We start from the raw sequence: 21,041 nt of genomic DNA on the forward strand, positions 1-21,041 counted from the left end.
CGTTGCTAACCTGTCATAGCAAGCATTTCCTTGTTCAGTTTATGCTGCACTGGATTATGTTCGCTAACAGGGGAAGTACTTTTTAACTTATTTGATATAACTTCATTTCCCCATTTCATTTTTTCATTACTGTAAACTCCCCTCAAAGATTCAAATCAGTCTATAATAATTATGCATTAAAATTAAGTACACATTTATACGCATTCTCAAAAAGAAGTACTAGTCATTTGTTGCTATGAGTCTTTCCTGCAACAAAGCCTTCTGAACAGGTGATTGAAATGATGGACATTTATTTTAAAAAATAATGCAAGTAATTTATTATATTAATTCATCATACTTTAATGCAAAACATGTTTGAGCTTGAAAGATTCAAGCACAAGGCTTGGCAACTTGAAACAAGGCACAGCTGGAGGTACTCCTGTGGGATCCAACCCATGTTTAAGAACCTTAGAGTGGTTTACAAACATTCTGCCACAAATGGAATGCTGTTGCTGAGAGTAACTCAATCGAGGAAAAAGTTTAGAGTGTATCCATAAACATAGATGAATAACAGGGGGCAAAGTCAGAACTCCATTCAACAATTTCATTCCAGTTCATTTCTTCTGCTTACAAGATCACACCCTTAAAAACTTTAGAAGAACTAAAAAGCGGGAAAAGATCACACAGAGATAAAAAAATTAATGTTCTCTACATGTCTTATATAATTCTTAATATTTATTTATATTTTGACAGGTCCAAAAGTTTTTGAGCAAACTGGTGCTGCACTGTGCTAGGAACAGAACACAGTAAGACGACAAGCCTTGATACCAGGATAAGATCATGAGGGATGCTCTCTTGCTTTGTTATTGCTTCATTTGTTAAATAATCAATTAAAACCTATTAGATTTGACAAAGTCTTTAATGAAGACGATATCTTGGAGTTCAATAATGTATAAAGGAGAAGGATAGGAAACTAAACAAAGAAAGGTTAATTATTATTTTTTAAAAGGAAGAGGGGAAGGAGACATTTATTTAACCAAAGTAATATGATACTGGTATGCAAGCCTGTGAAAGCACAGATTCATACATTATCTAAATGACACAATCCAAAGTCAATGATTTGTGTCTTTGTTTCCATACTCAGCAGTACAGAAGCTTCCCATTAAGGCACTGTATACTGTATATTTCTCAGAGTGGAAAGTCTAATGTTCTGCTAAAAATCTAAAAAAGCAAAGCAATCAACGTCACAAATTTCTTCATGAATTCTAAACATATGAAAAAATGGTAGACAATCACAAAATATGCAGCAGCAATAGTTTCAGAAAAAGTTTTTTGGAAATTTTCCATGTTTGCTGTTTTATGAGTCAGTCATTAGGAGGCAGCAAATGGCTCAAAACCATGTGGGAAAACAAATCCTGTAGGAAATTGAAAGTGAATAGGATAGTAAGAACTAGGAGTGGAAAATTAATTCAGATATAAAAAAGATACCTTCACATTCTCCAATTGAATCAGGTGTCGGGTTACATCAAAGAAAATACTTTGGAAGCTATTTTTAAAATAATTTGGGATCTCATTAATGGAAACCACACTCAAACTTTATAAGATTGACTTTGGATTTTTGGTAATGTTAAAAAGCAAAAGACTAATCTGAACCTGTTTTCCTATAGTATGCTTTCTAAATTGATATCATGACGTTGTACACATATGCATAAGGAACACAAAACAAATTGTATCTCATACAATTTGATCTAAAGCAAATAGCTTATAACTGGAAGTTCACAGTTCTAAATTATTTCCACGGTTTCTCTTTTCAAAGTATAATTTAAAAGCCAATGTGGTTTTACTAGTGCTTCATTAACAACAATAGTAAGATCTTAGCTAGTAACATTAATACCTCTTTACTCTTCCTACCAGGATACAGCTTAAGCCAAGGTAAAAATAACATGAGAAGCTTTCTTAAAAAATAAAAATAAAATTTAGAATTTCCATTATGAGTGTCTACATTTTTGTAAAATTACTGGTAATATTTTATATTGTGCAACCAGGAAGCTGTTTTTCAAATGCATTTATATTCTGAATCAAAACACAAGTGAAAAAGGAGAAACATTTTACATTCTAAGCAAGTCTGTAAATATGAAAAGATTAAAATATGGGCTAGGTTTGCTTACATCTTTGAATATGACATGTAAATTAGTGTTTATTTTATAAGCTCTATTATCTTCAACACAGAACAATGCACTTATCTGTATCTGACTAAACAGTTAATGGTAAGTAACAGAGATAGGAAGTGTTAAATCACATCAGTATTTCACATTAATAGATTCATACTGCTGTACAACATTCTTACAATACAGAATTTGCAATTAATCACACATTTTCAGCTTTTCCACATTAATCTTGATATATGAATAACAAAAACAAGGCATAAACTTACTATTTGTTAGGTGTCCACACTGTCCTTTAGTCTGAGTCAATGGGAAATAATTACCACTAGGAAATCTGGTAAGCAGAAATACAATAAAAATAAACATTAGCATGCCAAAAAGAATAAACTCAGCTTTCCTGCAAGTATTTTTCCCCATAATACTTCACAGGCAAGGTTAAAAAAAAGAAAAAGAACCACAAAAAGCAAAGTTGAAAAAATATATATACACATTTAAAACATAGTCCAGCAGTGTTCAAGGATCCTTGCCTCTCAAACTTTAAAGCAGCACAGACAAATGTTGAGATGCCTATAATAGAACAAAAATCCAAGTTCTCAATCACTAGTTACGCAGTATGTGTCAGTAAGGAAGACAATTTCCAAAATAATGATTAATGTATTATCCAGATTTTTTCCTCTCTCTCTTTTCCCCTTCCCATTCAGGTTTTTCTTCTTATAAAATGCACATAGGTTTTTTCTTCCCTGTACCCTGACTCAGGCCTGGCTTTGAAATGCATTTCAATCTCTCAACACAGACTGCTTTCACTGCATTTAGAGTCCCACCAAGGCCCAGCTTTAAAAGCTACTGATTCTTTTTTTCTTTAGCCTTCCTCACAAAGGAAGGGTATTTTGTAAATTACCAGCTCGTTCAGATCAACAAAAGGTACTTTCATAGAAAGCCCCATTTGATTTTGCTCAAATTTGATTACAAGGATGGAGAAAAGGAAAGGAAGTCAAAAAGAAAAACCCCAGATGGCTTTTTCATTCATCTCAGTGAATGAGCTTTATCTGTGCCTTTTGAAACTGTAGCAGTGGAAAAGCATTTCTGTTGGCTTAAAAAACTTGACAAAAATTATTGGTTTGCCATTTCTCATGTAACTGCCATTGGGAACTGGATGAAAAGACTTTTTCATGGGATCGCCTGCTTGGATCAAAATAATGGAGATTAGGTATTTCATTATAAATTACAGTGGGAGATAGAGCAGGCTGTCATATTAATAGCAACCTGCTCATGGCCTTCAATGGTAGCTATTCTCCTAGACAAAGGACCAAGGGGGTTGTCTATTGAACTTGTACTTTAGGCCTGATCAATTTTCTATCATCAAGGCAAAAGGTGAGGTGACTAACAAAAGAATTCACACATGACTGACCTCATAAGCCTATAGATAAAACAGCTTAAAGAAACAAAACACATCCTGAAATTATGGGTGATAAACTGTATAAAGGAAAAAGAAGAGAAATGATAGAAAAAGGGAAAGAAAGAGCATGTGGTCTATAATTCTCCTTTCCTTCTTAGGTGAATGGACATATTAAAAGCTACTTGTTTTCAGCTGCAGATAATTGCAGCCTTTGCTTTGCTATGTTCTGCCTTAAATCCTTCTGTGTACTTTTTCCTCCAACACTGTTCCAGTAATTTCATTCACAAGTAACCACAGTACTGAGTTTAATATAGAACTCCCAAGAGCTGTAGCCACACACAGAAAGGATTACACATAACATCATAGGCAGAAAGGTGTCACACAGGCATTATATTTATAATCAAATTACAGGAATAGCTATGATCCTTTGGGTCGGTATGCTTTTATACAAAACCTTGCTAATTAAGTGAAAGTTGGACAGTTGAGTTATGTAACAAGGACATCCCCCAGAGCTTGAAAGTCTTGACACCTTTTTCTTTCACTAAGATGGCATGTAATTTTATATGGTGTACAAAACAACATCTAAATGTCCATAATATATTTAGGTACCCTTACATGTATATTATCTGCCTTTCTTCTGCTCCCTAGGAGATGTGGAGCCTTCTAAAGGCTTTGCTGATCAGCTAGAGATACAGAGGGTGAAATCCTCACTCTCCTGGAACAAAATATATAGCAGCAAGATGTTCACTGATTTCTGTCAAGATCAAGATTTCCTCCAGTTTGCTGTACAGATCGAAATTTAATTATCCAGAACACTTTTATACAAAGTACTATGGTTCTTGATACATCTTAATGCTGATGAAATCTCCTATAAGATGCTGAAGTGTTCATATCCCCTCCCATGACATTTTCACAACCAAGGCAAAAATGTAGAAGCATGCAAATATTTCTATTATTTGAAGGTCAAAACACTAGCTAAAGCAGCTGAGAATTTACCTTACACACAGTTAATAGCAGCTCAAGTGTAAATGGCACTCAGCAGTCTACTTTCATGACGCCAGGGGGAGAGGATAGCAATCTAGAATTTGGTTTCCAAGTCCCAGCTACACAACCACCAGGAAGTCAGCCTGTGCCAAATTTTCTGAGATATTTAAGAATCTCTCCTTTCAGCAATACTGCAATTTCAAAAACAAAACCAGCCACTGATTTGTGTCCCTTTGCCACAGATCCACCTGTCTGCATAACAATATTTTATGTACAGGCACTGAAATAATCCAGGCTAAAAATGAACACTTGCTAGTCAGGTAAGATCCAGAAACAGTTAGGTGGAACACACATGGAAGGCTACGAATTGGTGCAGGGGAAGAACTTCTGAATGACAGCTTTGCTTCAGAAGCCAATGGATTGCTGAATTACAGACCGAGTTCTACTGAAAACAAACATACATTAATTATTACACAGAAATATTAAGTAACTCATTCTAAACACTGTTTCTGGAAGTAAAGACAAGATGAAGACAGGCAAAACAACAGCACTATGTGTTAAGCCTTGGCTGCCAATGCAAAAAACTGAGAATCGCTACCAGAGCACATACCTCCAAGTAGCTCCTGTACATGACATTACATTTGAAATCAACAGAAGTCCTAGTAGTAATGGTATCTTTCCATTATCCCAGAGATGCACTGATGATTACTAAATGATTAGCAAGTAATCCCAAATTTACATCCTCTATGAGGGGCTATACTGAGTAGTTACAGAAGAAGGAGGTCTTGTAAGCATTGTAGATAGCTCTCTGAAAGTTTCAGCTCAGTGCTCGGTAGCAGCAATAAAGGCAAACAGAATATTAAGAGCTATTTGCAAAAAATATAGCCCAATCAGAAAACACATTTTTTTGTTACAGCATCAATATAGTTTGAGTACCCCATATTAAGAGTCAGAAGCATGACAACATATAAAAAAAGACACATAGGTGCAACCACACGCTTCAGAAGAAATAATTAAGCAAGCACTGACTGCCACTAAGACACAGACAGACTTGACTCACAGAACATACCTCATACAGGACTCATGCAATCTTGTAATGCACACTGGAGACTTAATCAAAAGCCAATTACAGGGATTTTTTTCTGTTGTGCTTTGCATATTTAAGCCAGACTCCACTCACATTCCCACATTATAATGTGGTAACCCTTAATGGTACCTTATGTAACCTTAATGTAAACCTTAATGTAAAGGTCCATGCCTCTACATTTCACTTCCTATCCTTGCAAACCTGCCTATTGACAGGGCGTCATTATGTTTGGCCACATTACTGCTGCTTATGTTGCTCTCAGAAGCAGAAATGAACATGAACCTAACCCCAAATCCAGTTCTGTTGCTGAAACAACAGTACTATTTCTCTAAAAGTACATGCTGTACTTCCCACTTGGGACTTCTCTATAAAGATAAAGTATTGTTGCCCAACCAGTTACTCTTTATGATAAAGGACTATTTTTGTATCACAAGTTTGGATTCTGTGTAACACCTGCTTCTGGGTAAAAGCACCAGCAACTGGCACAAGGATACGGAATTAGTAATAGTTGAGATTATTTTTGCACTGCAAAACATTGTTAATACAAAGCCGGCTTAATTTTTTATAATTTTCAAATAGTGAGCCCCAGTAATAACCAGAATTAATATCTCCTAAAGCAGTTTTCATGAGATTTTGCAAATAGCTATTGCACTTTTGAATGATAACATGGGTTAATAAAAATTAAATTCCTCAGGTGAATGGAGAAAAGCTCTTTCTAAGCTTAACTTATGCATTCTGTGCTTTTATATGCACTCAGTCTGTCTGGACATATGATTCCAGGGTAAGAGACTCACTGCCAAAGCTAATGAAAATAATTCAGAGAGAGTACTCTGATTAGGAAATGCCCACCTAGGTAATGTAATTATAAAATACATGTCCAAATAGTGGGCCAGAGACAATCAAAACCTGGAGAATAACACCCCTCATAGAAAAAACAGAAAAGCTGTTTCCACTGGCTTTTGATGACTTTTGTCTGAGATGTCTTTGGTCTGTTCTCAGCTTCCACATCACAAACTTATTGTCACGTTTTCCTCTAATTCATAATCTCAGCGCAAGACACCTGCAGAACAAACAAGATCTGTTACCCACAACATGTACCAACTCCTCTGTTTGGCACAGACACTTTGAACAGCAGAATAGTTAACTGCTTTTCCCTGTCCCATTAGTTTTTGATGAAATAACTGCATTTAAAATACAAGTTCTGGGTTTGAAAGTGCATATCAAGGTTTTTTTCCAAATTTCTTTTTGAATATATTTTCTGAATAATTTTTGCAAATAATTCTTAGAGTGCATTTTAAAGAAGTTCAGCAGATGTCATAGCATGATGTCTAGTGATAAGTCATACTGGCTGAATGAAATGTTTTGTTTTCTGAAGAGGCCCATCTTACAAAAAAACTGGACTGCACATATGCTTACATGGTTCCCTGAAGCAGCACCTACATAAGCAACATTCAGAAATGCCTATTTGTACAATCTCCAGTTAGAAATTTGATTTCTTGCCAATGAACACACAAAATATAAAACAAAAAGGAAAACTTTCCTTGTAGCCTGTTAACAGAGGAACATAGATTTCCAGGACACTACTTACAGCAAAGGATGACAGTAACATTAAGCTTATAAACGAAGTGGTGCATAAGCATATGCAGTAAAACTATTCCTCATGTTTCCTCAATTTATTTTGCAGTAACTAGATAAATAATGCTACTTGCCTGGATATCTCTCTCAAAGTCTTTTTAGACATACTGGGGTAGAATTGGTTTGGTTTTTTTTTAAATAGCATTTTATAGTTTCCCTCCTTTACAGTTGTAGAAGGTTCATTATCAGCTTTAATTGTACTAGGCAGGAAGAGAGCTAATATGCGTAAAGAGTCTGCCACATATCATTAACATTTTAAATCACTGTGGTTGCTAAACTCAAGCAGTATTAATAGCATTTGAGGAAGCAATGCTATAGGTCAGGAGAGTGAAAACATAAGCTTTCTTGTTTCGTGGCTTATAACCACAAAACTATGTATGTCTGCTAAATAATTTCAGGTAGAGCAGATAAATTAATGACATAAGACAACCTGAGAGTACTCTGCCAGTAACTTGCTTGTATTTGTACAGTAAAAGCTCTATTTAAGTGATTTGGTTCATTTTGATTGCTGCACTACAGTACATATAATGACTTGCTGGGCAGCCATTCCCGAGCACTCAGATTTTAAAATTAGCATACTGAATTTCACTGGCCACCTAAAGGATGGCAGTGTAAGTCAAAGAGCATGTGTGGTATACTTTAGGCATGAAACTACTTGAAAAGGCTCCCTCCTCCACACTCACACCTGACCTAGCTCTTTGGTCATTTTAAAGTTTCCTTGTCTTATTTCCAGCCCTTTTCTCCTTTTTACATTCCATTGCATTGCTTCCACTTTCCTGACTAAATTCCTGAAACCATTGTAAATAGGGAACTTATGGTTCAGGGCACATATGGAACATCAGATACAGATGCTTCCTAAAAAATATTCCATTCTAAAAGAGAGGTTTTAGTTCCTTATCAGAAAGATTAAAAAGAAACCCTACCCAATCTGGGGATTCAAAAATTTCAAATTAAAGTGGTTTTTTTTGGTTTTTTTGTTTTTTTTTTTTTTTTTTAAAAAAAAGGAAGTTGGAATTTCAGAATACAAAAAGGTGAATCACAGATTTGGATGAAAAACCCATTTATGCCACTTGAAGAATATGTTGTACCAGTAACAACCTGTAAGGTAGTGAAAGTAGTATCCACAACCTGATTTGCCTGTTTTGCTTCAGTGGGGGCTAGGGGTATGAGACACTTCAGGAGAAAGTGCTTTTTTGATTCAGTTTCAAGAACTGGGAGGTGCTTTTATTTAGGTAGATATAAAAGAAGTCACATAAGCAAATACTACATGAGAAAGTCTTAACTAAATTAATAACTTTATTACATTTTTTCATTGATGTACCACTACCTATAAAACATGGTGGTTTATTAACTCAAAGATACAGTATAAGAATTGAGGAGAACCACAGATCAAACTGATTAAATTACCCAAATTGCAGCCTGAACAATTCACTAGGTTAGCACTTGAATTTACAGGTAACCACAAAAGGGAATCATATAAGACAAGAGCAAATAAAACCAATGCATGTTAAGTAGTAATATTTTAACAAACCTAGAGAACTGACAGACAAGGTTGCCTGAGCCATACATATGGAAAAAAAAAATAAAGGCAAGCAAGATGCCTTTTTCTCTTTTTTTTTTTCCAAAACGGAAAATGGAGAAAAAAGGCAATGTTGATTGGCCCAGTGCAAAGGAGAGATATAAATATGTTAAGTTTTAGTCATCTTGGCTAGAAGTTAATTTCTTCATTGACTTCAGGCATAAGATGTAAACATCTGAAAGTAGAAACTGTCAAATATAAGTACAAAAGAATAGCTTGAGCATGCAAAGGCAGCGCCAGAAAAAGTGAAAAAATAAATTAAGGTACAATTAGCAAGAGACAAAGGATAAAAAGAAGTTCTACAAATACACTTTAGAGTAAGAGGGGGATTAAGGAAAACTACTGGTTGGTCAGTAGTTTGAAGGTGAAAGCAAGCTATTGATATATTGTGCTGAGGAGTCTGAATTGTTTACTGCTTTATTGACAGATGTTACTAAGAAGGTCAATTGTAATCATCTGGTTCCCACAATTAAAAGCTACCAAATTAAAAAAAAAAAAAAAAGAAAATAAAAAGGGGACACACAGTATCAGAACAGAACCAGGAAAGAAAAAATGTGAATAATCTGACCTACACATTTTTCCTAAGATGGTTATGCCATGTTCATTTGCCCTAAGTCTTAGAGAAGTGGATGAATATTAGAGCTGTTAAGTTGGAAAGCTGTCAGCATTAGAATTATTTCTGAAAGCACATGATGCATGATATGGTACAAAAGCCTTTAACAGAGCAAAAATATTGCCTGCCTTAAAAGGAGGAGGAAGAAATTATAGCCTAGTTACTTTATCTTTCTTTACCTTCCCAGTTTGTAAGACACTAAAAGAAAAACAGGAAATTAGTAACTGAGCATGGATTCATCGAGAAGAAAGCATAACAAAGTAACAAGCCTTACAGTATGGGAAATAATTGATGTCTCATGTAAAGATTTTAGGAAGACTTGTGGCATCATTGCACAGGAGTGCCGCCTGGTCTGCCCCAGAAGCATCATCTAAATAGTATTACTACAGGGTAAATAGCTATAGGGAAAAAAACAAATATACCATCCATGACTATCAGTGATTCATTATCTAAAAAGGAAAAGGCATCAAATGGGGTTCTTGGTCAGCACTGAATCCAGTACTATTCTTTATTTTCATCATTAATCTTGATGACAGAAGAGAGACTGCTCCTATAGTGCTTAAAGGTATGCCTAAGCTAGGAAGGTCTGCAGGCATGCTGGGGGACCCAATTAGAGTCCAAAAAGATCTTGGTAGAAATGGTTTGAAAGATTAACTGTGAATCAAGGATAGGTAAATTATTTCTGTCAGATATAATCAACTACAGAAATGTAGGTTGAGAAATGACACAACAGTTCTGCACTAAAGGATCTGGATCAGAAGCTACATCTGAACCTCTAAAGCTATTGCAAATAAAAGCGGGTATCATACTGGAAGACTTACAGAGAGTAAATCATGTCATGAATGCCACCTGAAACGATCTTTTTGCTTTACTTGCCTTTGATAAGGTCTTAAATGGATTTCTCTTTAGTTGTGGACACTGCCTCCAGGTTAAAAGTAAAATGTAGTTAATCTGAAAGACCAGCAGTCTAGAAAACAAGCTACAAGAAAAGATTAAAATATTGGATCATATTCTAGAAAAGACTTTAAACCCCATCACTTTAACACAACAGAAATATTCCAGAAATTGAGATATGAGTAAGACGTTAAAAAAACTTTGCAGAGTTAAAGAGAAGATGTGCAATGAAAACAGACAATCCCTGGGTAGCTTTGGAAATTGGTTATAAAAATGTCTGTCAGGAATAGTTTAGTTGTAACAGATTCTGTATTTAAGAGAATGTCTATAAGGTTTCTTCCAAACTTTATTCCACTTTTTCTTTTCTCTTAAAATAACCATAAAGCACAAAAGTAGCTGAAAATGTAATTTCATCAAACCCTCTTAAAACTGTTGCGTATGTGAAGATTTTTGAAGTAACTTTTCCTCAGACTTCGTAAAGTCTGAATGCTCTCTAAGGCAAATACAGCCAGTTACGGCCCTGTCCCCTTTTTAGCCTTCTTACAGGATCACTTGTCCTCAAGAGAGAAGTAACAATTATATACCTCTTTTCCTAAACCTCTTTCCCTTTTTCTTCAGGGCTTTCAGGTGCATCAACAAAACATGAAACCTCTTTGCAAGCACCTCTGAACTTAGGAAATGAGAATGAACCTGCCCATATATAAGACTACAGCATCAAGTTTAAAACCCCCCATACATTACAAAAACCTGTGTAAATAGCCTGAAGTAGATATTCCAACACATGAAGATACAATGCTCAGTAGCCCAAGTAGTTGCAAAGCTTCTTAGATACTAATCAAACAAATGAAATAAACATCTCTCTATAACTTCTGGCCATCTCAACCCTAAACCAATGGTATGGTTGCATGGTGTCCTTTAACTGGACTTTTATGTTCCAGCCTAACACAAGTGATTTCCACATTCTGACAACTCCAGGCTCAATTACCATGACAACACGAACACATTATTATATACATGCATTGAAAGCAAAACTAGAGTAGAAAGCATCCAGAGAACTCTGTGTATGTACCTGCATGCTAAACAAACAAACAAAAAAAATCAGACAATGTATTTCTTTGAAACGTATTTTTACAGGGAGCAAAATGGCTAGCAAAATAGTGAATTAAATTTGAGTTCAATAAAATATGAATTAAACAGCATGATTACCTCAAATGTGATTTTATGGTATTTTTCAATTCCACCAGAAAAACTAAAAAAGTTTTAAAAAAAGTTTTCTATGCAGTTCAGATTTTGAATAAAATCTCATACAACTATACTTTTTAGGTTTCTAGGGACTGATTCATGTTAGCAGTGTCATCTGGAAATTTATTATCAAAATAAATGAGTTGATTAGAATACTTACACAATGACAATTATAAGATGTTTAAAACGTTCTTTTTTGTTAAATATAGCTTTCTGTATTGCCATAACAAACAAAGAATTGTGTCTTCTATTTAAAGCTTTATTTGTAAGAAACACTTCCAAAAAAATCCCCAGTTTTTCTTACATATCACAGCCTAGTCATCTCTGTTCCCAGTAACATATTTCACCACAGCTGTGGGTAATTCCAGTCTTTGTGCCCACCCATTGCTGCTTTTTTATTCCTACAGTGGTATCAACAAATACTTCTATTATTATCAGTTAGTAGCAGTTGTGGTGGCTTTCAAGGTAAAATAAAATAAAATAAAATAAAAAATATGTCTTTAGACAAGGACTGAAGCCACCAAAGTCATTTAGCTAGGACAGTGAAGTTGGTAGCTAACCTGGGCATTAGTTTCAGCTATTGAGCAGGGAACAAAAGTCTATTACCATAGTTCTGAGAAATCAGTCCAATTCATCAAGTTATATCTGTGCCGTTTCTCTCACTGACATCTGATGTTTTGGATGCAGGAAAAATTTATTTTTGCTCTAAAATGTCAAAGTGAAATGGAGTTATGACTTCAGAAGTATAGGACTGGTTGCTGACTATTTTCCTTAGAGAGAACACCTATGTTTTCCCAGGACATGGAATCTTTCACCATTACAAACTGTGGCTTTGTCAGCACATGGAATTTGACCACTGCTCCCAGAATCAAGAGATCAGTTACATGTATTGCTCACTGGTATTTGGAAGCAGCTTTAATATTCCTACTTTCCCAGACTGTTGTTCTAAAGGAGCTTGGGCTGATAACAAAGTTAAACCAGAAACAGAAAATAGCAATCACCTAGCTGATTTCAAAGAGCAGCACTTATATTATTGAACCGATAAGACTATTCATATGCCTTACTTGTCAAAATGAATAGAATGAATCTCTTTGAATGTCCTTCAGAACAGGATACAGAAAAGAAATCTCACACAGGTATGAAAACATTAAACAAGAACTTCCACTAGGGGTGGCAGGGGGTGGAGACATGGGAGAATTTGAGTTCATTTAAATTAATGACAGTACTTACCGGGACCTTTAATGGGAGCAAGATTTTGTCTGATACGAGAACCAAAGAGCATAAGCTAGGGTAAGAAAGAGGGAAGTTATTTCTGATAGAAATGACTAAAACTAGGTTTCATCCAGTCCTGCCGTGAATAACCAAAAGTCTTTGGGGAAACAAGAGAGTAGAAAGACTAGCAATTCACTGACAGTGCCTCTATAACAATGTGCGTCATCACGGACTATTTAATCCATGCTAAGCCTCCACAACTCACAACAACCCAGGAGAGCCTATGAAAGTTCTGTAACGTGATCATTTCAAGCCTCCAGAACACTGAAACCAATGGCTTCACTACCAAGGTTGAGGGTCTCTCAACACATAGCCATAGAGCAGCAAGAAAGTCAGCTGTGCAGACATTTGGGCACAAACCACACTTCTTCCTTCATGTGATAGCCAGGAAATTGGCTATTTATGTTCTAATGTGACTGTACCAAGCCAAATAAATCAATATTAATATGCCGTATTCACCAAATTTGGTAGGTAGGACCACTTGACTACCCAAAATATTCAAGTCATGAATCAGGTTGCTAAAGAACTAAGAAAGGTAAAAAAGAGGATCAAGAAAAGTTTCAAAATGTTAAAACAAGACCAGCAGCTTTGTAAACAAACAACCAAGATAACAGTCAAATATCTTAAACAAAATGAACAAATTAGCATCCCAAAAGCTGTAATATTGTTCAAACCTTTTGATAAAGTGAGGTAGATCCATAATAATGGATAACAAGGTTTCAGTCTTAAGGCAACTGCTTCTGCCATGGGTAAGGCTGAGGTAATTAGCATGCATTTCTAATATAATTTATCTTTAGATGTAACTTTTTTGTCAGTATATAGTGGCTAACATTAACAAGGGTAGCTATAAACATGAATGGTTAGTTTTTTAAAAAAATAACTTAGCTTCAGTATCTTGCTTGGGAAGTCCATTGAGAATAACACTTAAAAAAGGTTCTGCAATTACAGGTTTAACTGTTTGCAGATCCTTTCGAAAGTTCTCAGATTACCCAAGCAAACATAACCCTTATGAGTTTAAAAAAAAAAAAAAGAAGAAAAAAAAAGATCAAATTCATGGAGACTGCAGTGTCCCTGCAATCCCAGAAAAAATAGCATTACAGCAGGCTTTTTCTTGACACAAGGAACTAAGTTTAACATGTATAAAGTTCTGCAAATTGGAGCCATCCAAACTACTCTATAGCTACTAACATCAAAGGAAATTTAACTGACACACACAAAAAAAGCATAGGACAAAATACAGATTAAGGCACAGCACACTTTTAAACACATACAGAAACAGATCCAGATTAGCTTTACATCACTACAGAAACAACCCCCCCCTCAATATATTCAAACATTTAGGAACATATTATAAGAATATATTAAAGAAAAAAAAAAAACACTTCTGAATTAAATTTAAAGACATGAACAGGACAAGTCAGACCCAGCATTACTTTCACCTCTACACTGGATCCGGCAGGATAAGGTCTAACATTTACTTCAGCAGCTTTGATGTACCTGAGTGCAATTAATTGATTACAGCTGGCAACAATTGAGCTTGAGTTAGGGCAGGATGGTTAGTTACATCTTGTGCTTTTCAATGAGCTCCCCATTAAATAGTTCTGTAGCTTTCAGGGATAACAAAGCTGTGTTCATACTGCACCAATTCAATTGTAGCCTCAAGTTCAGTCTTGAAATACATCATACGTATTTTTTCCTTCCCTGTGGCACTGGTCTTCTCATACAGAGGTCCCATGTCCTCTGTGCAAAACTCCCAGCCAAAGCCTGGCAGACAAGGAAATCACAAGGACAGAGGAAAAACCCTGCTTTGCTTCCTTTCTTTCAATCTTTTCTTCATCATATTTTTACCATTACTATTTTTTCTATGGTAAATTATAATATAATTTCTATTTTTTATATTCCTCTGAATCTTGAGCATCTTCTAAACACTTTTACAGCATATATTAAAGAAATAATGTGTATTGGGATGGCAGAATTTATAGCAGAGCTTCAGCTGTTATCATTCAGGTTTAATTTCTCCATGAAGATTGTGTTAATGTATCTTTGAACAATTTCATCACATTAATGCTTTCAAAAGATTTTGCTATTTTATAAGTGGTGACAGGAACAGCAGTTTGATGTCAGAATAATTAATTAACCAGCTTCCTGCCAAATTTTACATTCTCTGAGCACCTGAGGTAATGTCTATTCTTGTCCCATAAACTATCAAGCTTCATCTATTTCTGTTACTACTTCTTTTATGAGTAAACTTTTGATCTCCAGTAGATTCCCACATCATGAAAGGGACACAGAGGTATTTTCCTTGCATAAAGAATTCAAGGGTCAAGAACAGGCAAGGAAGTGTTTGATCTGATGACCTTATAAGCAACTTCATTTAAATTTTTTCAAGTACTTACAATAAAACTTTTACAAAGGAATTTGGAAGTTGCACGTATAGCTATAATTAAAGGCAAGGTGTTTCTATCTACAGCACAGAGATGGAGAAAATAGGTCTTTCAAAGATACCAGGAATGACTCTTTCCTGTTCTCCTGACAGTATCAGCCTCAGCCAGTGTGACACTTACTATATTCCCGAAGCTCACTTTCCTTCTTTTATATCCAGGCTTTAAAAATAAGTGTTAGCTCAGAAAAGCACTCCCTTTTAACTTCAGGAAGGTAGAAATCAGGACCACCTGTACTGGGTGCTGGCGGCAAGATGGCGGCAGCCCTTGTGAGGAGAGGTCGTGGCTGCCTCTGCTGGACACAGCTGGTTCCCGCCAGTTCCCGCCAGTTCCCCAGCAGCCGTGCCACGGGGCATAGCTGCGCCTTGCAGCCACGCCTAGGCACCTCTGGGAAAGCGCACTGACAAAAAGGCAAAATGCTGCGTGGCAGTGTTTCCTCACAGGAATTTGTGAGGAAAAAACCACCTTTTCCTCACAGGATTGAGGAAAAAAGGTTTGAGGAGCAGCCCTGTGAGCACCGAGGTCAGTGAAAAAGGAGCGGGAGGAGAGGCTGCAGGCGCCAGAGGAGGGACTGCTCCGCAGCCCGTGGGGAGACTATAGCGGAGCAGCCACACTGGATCAGATATCCACACTGCAGACTTGGATACCTGAAACCTGCTCTCAGGCAGTGTCAGTCTGTGCCTTTGGACAATTCTAATGCGGTAACAAATTCAAAAGTTTTTCCTGTTTTCTATACAGTGACAAAATCAGCAGACTGACGTCATAACAGATAATTTAACCAGCTCCCGATCAGTCATTTGTAAAAGTTTATATTCACTAGGAATTCTAATTTGCTTGTCAGAGACCTGTACCCATTCTCTAATGCTGCCAAAATGGTGTCTTGGACACAAAAATATTTAGGTAAAATTGCATTTGGCAAATGTATTACATCAGTGATGCCAGGAACACTTGGCATCCGTTGCACGCTCAGTGGGTAAGGGGGTTTGTAGTCTGTGATGGTTCCTCTCTGCTGCTCATTCCTCTTCACACTTTTCACCTGCCCCAACCCGGGTCCTTCCCACAGGATGCAGTCCTTCCAGAACTGCTCTTGCATGGGTTCTCTGTGGGTTGCAGTTCTTCAGGACAAACCTGGTCCAGCGCAGGTTCTCCAAGGGCCACAGTTTGTTCAGGGAATATCCACCTGCTGGATGTTCCCTAAATGTACCTCACAAGTCTTAAACAGAGAAAATGAGAAGGTATCTTCAGTTGTCACTGAAAAGCAATGTCCTTTATTTTCTGCCATCCTTCATTACACTGAGACAAGATTTTACAACATACAGAACTAGTAGATTATGGTTTGAAGTAAATCCCACAAAACCACCAATGTGGAAGAGTACAAAGGCAGCATGGCAGGGTATTTATCTCTCTTGCTTAAGCCTAGAAACACAGAATAAGTATACATATAGTCTCCCAAAAGGCTGAAAAGTCTATGTTGTAGTAATAGGTAATCCCGATTGGCTTGGGATGTTATGATGGCATCCCAGTGGCTTGGGATGGTGTGCTCTCATTCTGAAAATCAGTCAGGGAAGAGAAGACTGTTTTTGATCACTATGTTTGGATTCACTTGAGATTCTTTAATAAGGAACATTGAAACAGAACTTGGCATTCTCATGTACACTTGGTACAGGAATTGCTGGATTAAACTGCAGTCCCAAATAGTTGGGGCCATTAATACTTGAACAAAAATACATTATAAGTGGGATTATACACCTTACATAGTAAATGTAAGATGCCAAGCAATTTTTTTTTTATCTGTGCAAAAACATAACCTCAAAACTATGGACTTCATTATATAGCTAAAAGTTTAGGCACTGTAGTTTGGAGATATACCAAGAACAAATTGGAATGAATTGGAAAAAGATTAAAATATTCTGCTTTTTGGACACATGGGAGGTTTTAATAACTCAAATAAATTGTTTTTAATAAAAAAAGAAAATGCAAATATACTCAATCAGCATGGCCCACTGAACAGTGGTTCTAGGCCTGGGCCCTATCCTCACTTTTCTCCACAAATCGCTTCTTGCCTCTAAGAAGATACATGCAGATCCACAAAATTATTTTAGGTACATAACCCCTCAGTCATTGTCTCTGTGATTTGAAAACGGATCATGAGTTTAACCTTCTGAAATACAGAGAAATGGAGGGGTTCAACTTTTAACGGAATATATTTCTACAAACAAAACAGTTTACTATTTGATACTTATTTGAAAGTACAAATGTGGCCTGCATCCTATTTTCTAGTTCACCACATCACTAAAAATAAATGAGCAACAGTTCTTCCTTCTCTATAGAATATAGAAACAGTTTGTCATATGCAATTTATAACAGCCCCCTCATTACAGAGAACTTTTTCACATTATTTGTGTGTATAAAAATAAATAAAGAAATTCAGAATTCTCAGTATTTTCTTTAAATGAGCTGACTGGCTGTGAAAGGTGCTGGACTGACAGCTCTGGTAAGTGAAGTCCTCTCTCTTCTGAATTGATATAGTACAGAGAATAGCAATGCAATTTTTATTCACGCTCTCCCGGGTATGTAATTTATCCCTGACCTTGAGAAATGCCCGTTTAATCATTAGCCTCTCTACTAAAACTGCTAACAAGAAAGGCAACCATAGTGGCACAAGGCACCTGTTCATTAGGGAGCTGACTGAGAAAGAGCATCAGCTCATCGCAGCATGGAGCACCACGTAAAAAGAACTCTTCCACGTGTGGTTGATCCTCCCCTCTGCAAGTAACACCAGTATTGTCAGTAATGTATTTTATACAGTTTCAGGCTCACGTTTTCTTTGGTTGAAAGGACAGAAATGAAAACCTTCTAAAAGTTAAGGTAATTAAGGAACCTATGGCAAAAAATTTCTGATCATTTAAGCACATCATGTTCACACTGTCTGTGTAAGTGGCAATGAGCTATATCCTTCACAGATGCACACTTTTGCTATTTATAAGATGGAAAAAGATATAGGACATTTGGTTTTGTTTTCCTTTTTAAAAGTATATGGTATTCTTCCAATGTTTGATGCAGTATTTGGGTAAAAAAATCCCTAACTGGAGTCATCTGTGTTTTACTGCACAATTGAAAAAAACATTAATTACAGAAGGAGGAAAAAAAGAGCTGGAACAGATATGAACAAGTTACATGCAAATCTGTTGAACAGAGTACTTGGTTTTTCAAGAACAATACACCATTTTAATCTCAGACAAACAATTTCAGTATTAAGAACAACATAACCTACATATACTATAAAGGGAGGTTTAACAAGACGTCATGAGTGAAATCCAGTCTTAAAACTCTCATCTGACGGTAACTATCACACAAGGAATAAGTATTAAATATTTCTGTGTATCTTGTGTATCTTCAGTCTTTTAATTCAGAAGAGATAAGGGTGAAGAGGCCAAATACTTTAATGTATTAGTGATGGAAACAGAAGATGAAAGGCAAAAAAAAAAAAAAAAAAAAAAAAAAAAAAAAAGAGGAAAGGAGGCGGAAAAGTTAGACTTTTTAAACCCTAAAGTAAAGTGAAATTTAAGTTATATCTATAACCTGGGAGACATTACAACTGTGATATGAAATTTATCAGGTGAAGTGTCTACACATTATTAAAACATTTACTTAACAAAGACATTTGAAGTGAAAGCTTCAAATTTGAATATCCATGCACAAAACAGAAGTAAAGGTTTTCTGGGTGCCATTTTGTAATTCTAGGTGGAATTAATACTTTGTGACTGCAAAATACAAAGCAGGCAACACTTGCTCTAGGAATCCCAGTAGGAATCATATTCATAGTCCTGTTGTGGAAAATGTACTGAATAACAGTATTTGATATTCAGTGTCTCCTGCAAACTGCCAGTGTTGGAATTTCCCTTCCTGAAAGCACATATTTGATATCTAGGCTTCCTCCCCTCACCCACCCCCCACTCATTTATATGTGTGTAGTTTTCCTTTTATAGCCCGCCTCTTTTTATTTTAAATAAAACTCTGGAGAAAAAGAAAAAAACACAACAGAAACAGAAGATCACAGGATGTGCAGATGCCATTCTGGGAACTAGCAAGCAGTCTCAACAGTAAAAGAAGCCAAGTGATCTTTCAAGTGGGCTATTACTGTAGTTGTGGGAGCAGAATAATGAAACTGAACAGAATAACTGGCCTAAATATCTGGTTAGAGGGCTGGTACAGAGAAAAGAGCATAAAAGGCTCTACTAAAACCACAGAAAGGTGGGTGTTCCTGCAATCAGCACAGAAAAAAAAGCACTGGAGAAGTCTGTAAACTAAAGATGAGGGGGAGGGGAACCCTTGGAAGGAAATCCAAGCAGAGCAGGGAAAAAATACCCACTAAATCTGAAGTCTAAAGGATAAGAACACAGTTGATGTTATTTGCTGACATTCCAAGGATGGCAGCTGGGAAACAGCAGATGTGCAGTTATCAGGAGGTACATATTGTAAGAGAAATCTGGATGGCACCTGAAATATATGTAGTAGGAACACTTGTACATATTTTTAAAAGAGGGACAAAAACACAAGTTGACTGAATAGTCTTGTATAATGAGATATTATTAAAACAGCCCTCAGCTATCACTGCAAAGAGAAAATAAACAACTATCATCTCTAAACCGGTCATTTCTATCAGCTGAAGATTTAACAAATGACTTCTGAATAGAAAGGCAGTGAAGCCAGTATACTTATATGGTATGATCATCTGCATTCATGTTAATGCTTTATTACATTAGAAAACATCTGAAGATATAAGATGCAGTTTAATCATGCTATATATCTATATATCAGAGATTCTTACAGTTATTGAGATGAAAGGTTTAGCTACTAGCATTTTCCACACCCTTTTTTTGGAAAGTAACTCTGTAAGTTACCATAAACAGCCCAACCCCAAATATAACCTATTTACAGTTCTGATGACAGAAACACACAATGAAGTTGATATTCCTGTTAATGAATGGTGATTATAATGACAGTATCAATAGATAATAATTAGAATGACAACATCATACTTTCAAAAAAACTATAGCAAGGTCTTTTCTGTGTAATTAGCTTTCCAAATTTTAAGTGACATGGCAGAAAGTATGTGGCTTTTCATTGGCTGGTTTGTCTTAAAGTTCTTTAAATAATATACAGATCAAGATCCACTAGCAGGAGTCCTGGACTTTTCATAAATGCAAGGAACATGAGAATGCTAAGGACCTCAATACAAAGAAACATGGCCCAAAAAAAGAGGAAAACGACTGACAGTTCCAAGCACTTCCTAACAAACCAGTGAAACTGGTTCATTTAAACTTCAAAATGTCCAGACACTAATCCATATGTTAACAGGTCAATAAAAGCAGCTATGGGGAAGTGACTAGCAAACACAAATATGTGTTAATATCATAAATTTATTGAGAAGGAAATAAATTTCTAGCTCAAGGTGCAAAACATACAGCAGGAGATAATATCTTTTATATATACTGAGAGCAAAAGACATGGCTTGGGGAGAAAAAGCCTTTGCCTAATGCATGTATTCCTGAAGGCATCTCTTATCTTTTGGTATTCTTCCAATAAAAGATATCACTGCTTTCTACAAAATATTTGCTCAACTTATATCAATAGCTGATCACAGCTACAATAGTACTACCAGAATAAAATAAGTGAGTGACCTAGCAGCCCTCTCTTGGTAAACAGTTAAAGCTAAGCATTCAACACAAAGTAGAAACCTTCTTTTTAAAT

General features: G+C 36.1%; 2 long non-coding RNA genes across 2 annotated transcripts; both read right to left on the bottom strand.

Annotated features, from left to right (window-relative positions):
- Positions 1–323: 323 nt before the first annotated feature.
- LOC121097105 lies at positions 324–5,733 on the bottom strand. The gene is made up of 3 exons (XR_005830784.1): positions 5,594–5,733; positions 2,414–2,478; positions 324–1,394 (listed from the first exon to the last, which is right to left on the bottom strand). It is a non-coding gene; the product is annotated as an uncharacterized LOC121097105 (long non-coding RNA).
- Positions 5,734–8,470: 2,737 nt separating this feature from the next.
- Positions 8,471–19,213, bottom strand: LOC121096591. The gene is made up of 3 exons (XR_005830607.1): positions 17,957–19,213; positions 12,805–16,500; positions 8,471–10,360 (listed from the first exon to the last, which is right to left on the bottom strand). It is a non-coding gene; the product is annotated as an uncharacterized LOC121096591 (long non-coding RNA).
- Positions 19,214–21,041: the final 1,828 nt, after the last annotated feature.

Source organism: Falco naumanni, chromosome 13 (genome assembly GCF_017639655.2).
Source record: "Falco naumanni isolate bFalNau1 chromosome 13, bFalNau1.pat, whole genome shotgun sequence".
NCBI lineage: Eukaryota > Metazoa > Chordata > Aves > Falconiformes > Falconidae > Falco > Falco naumanni.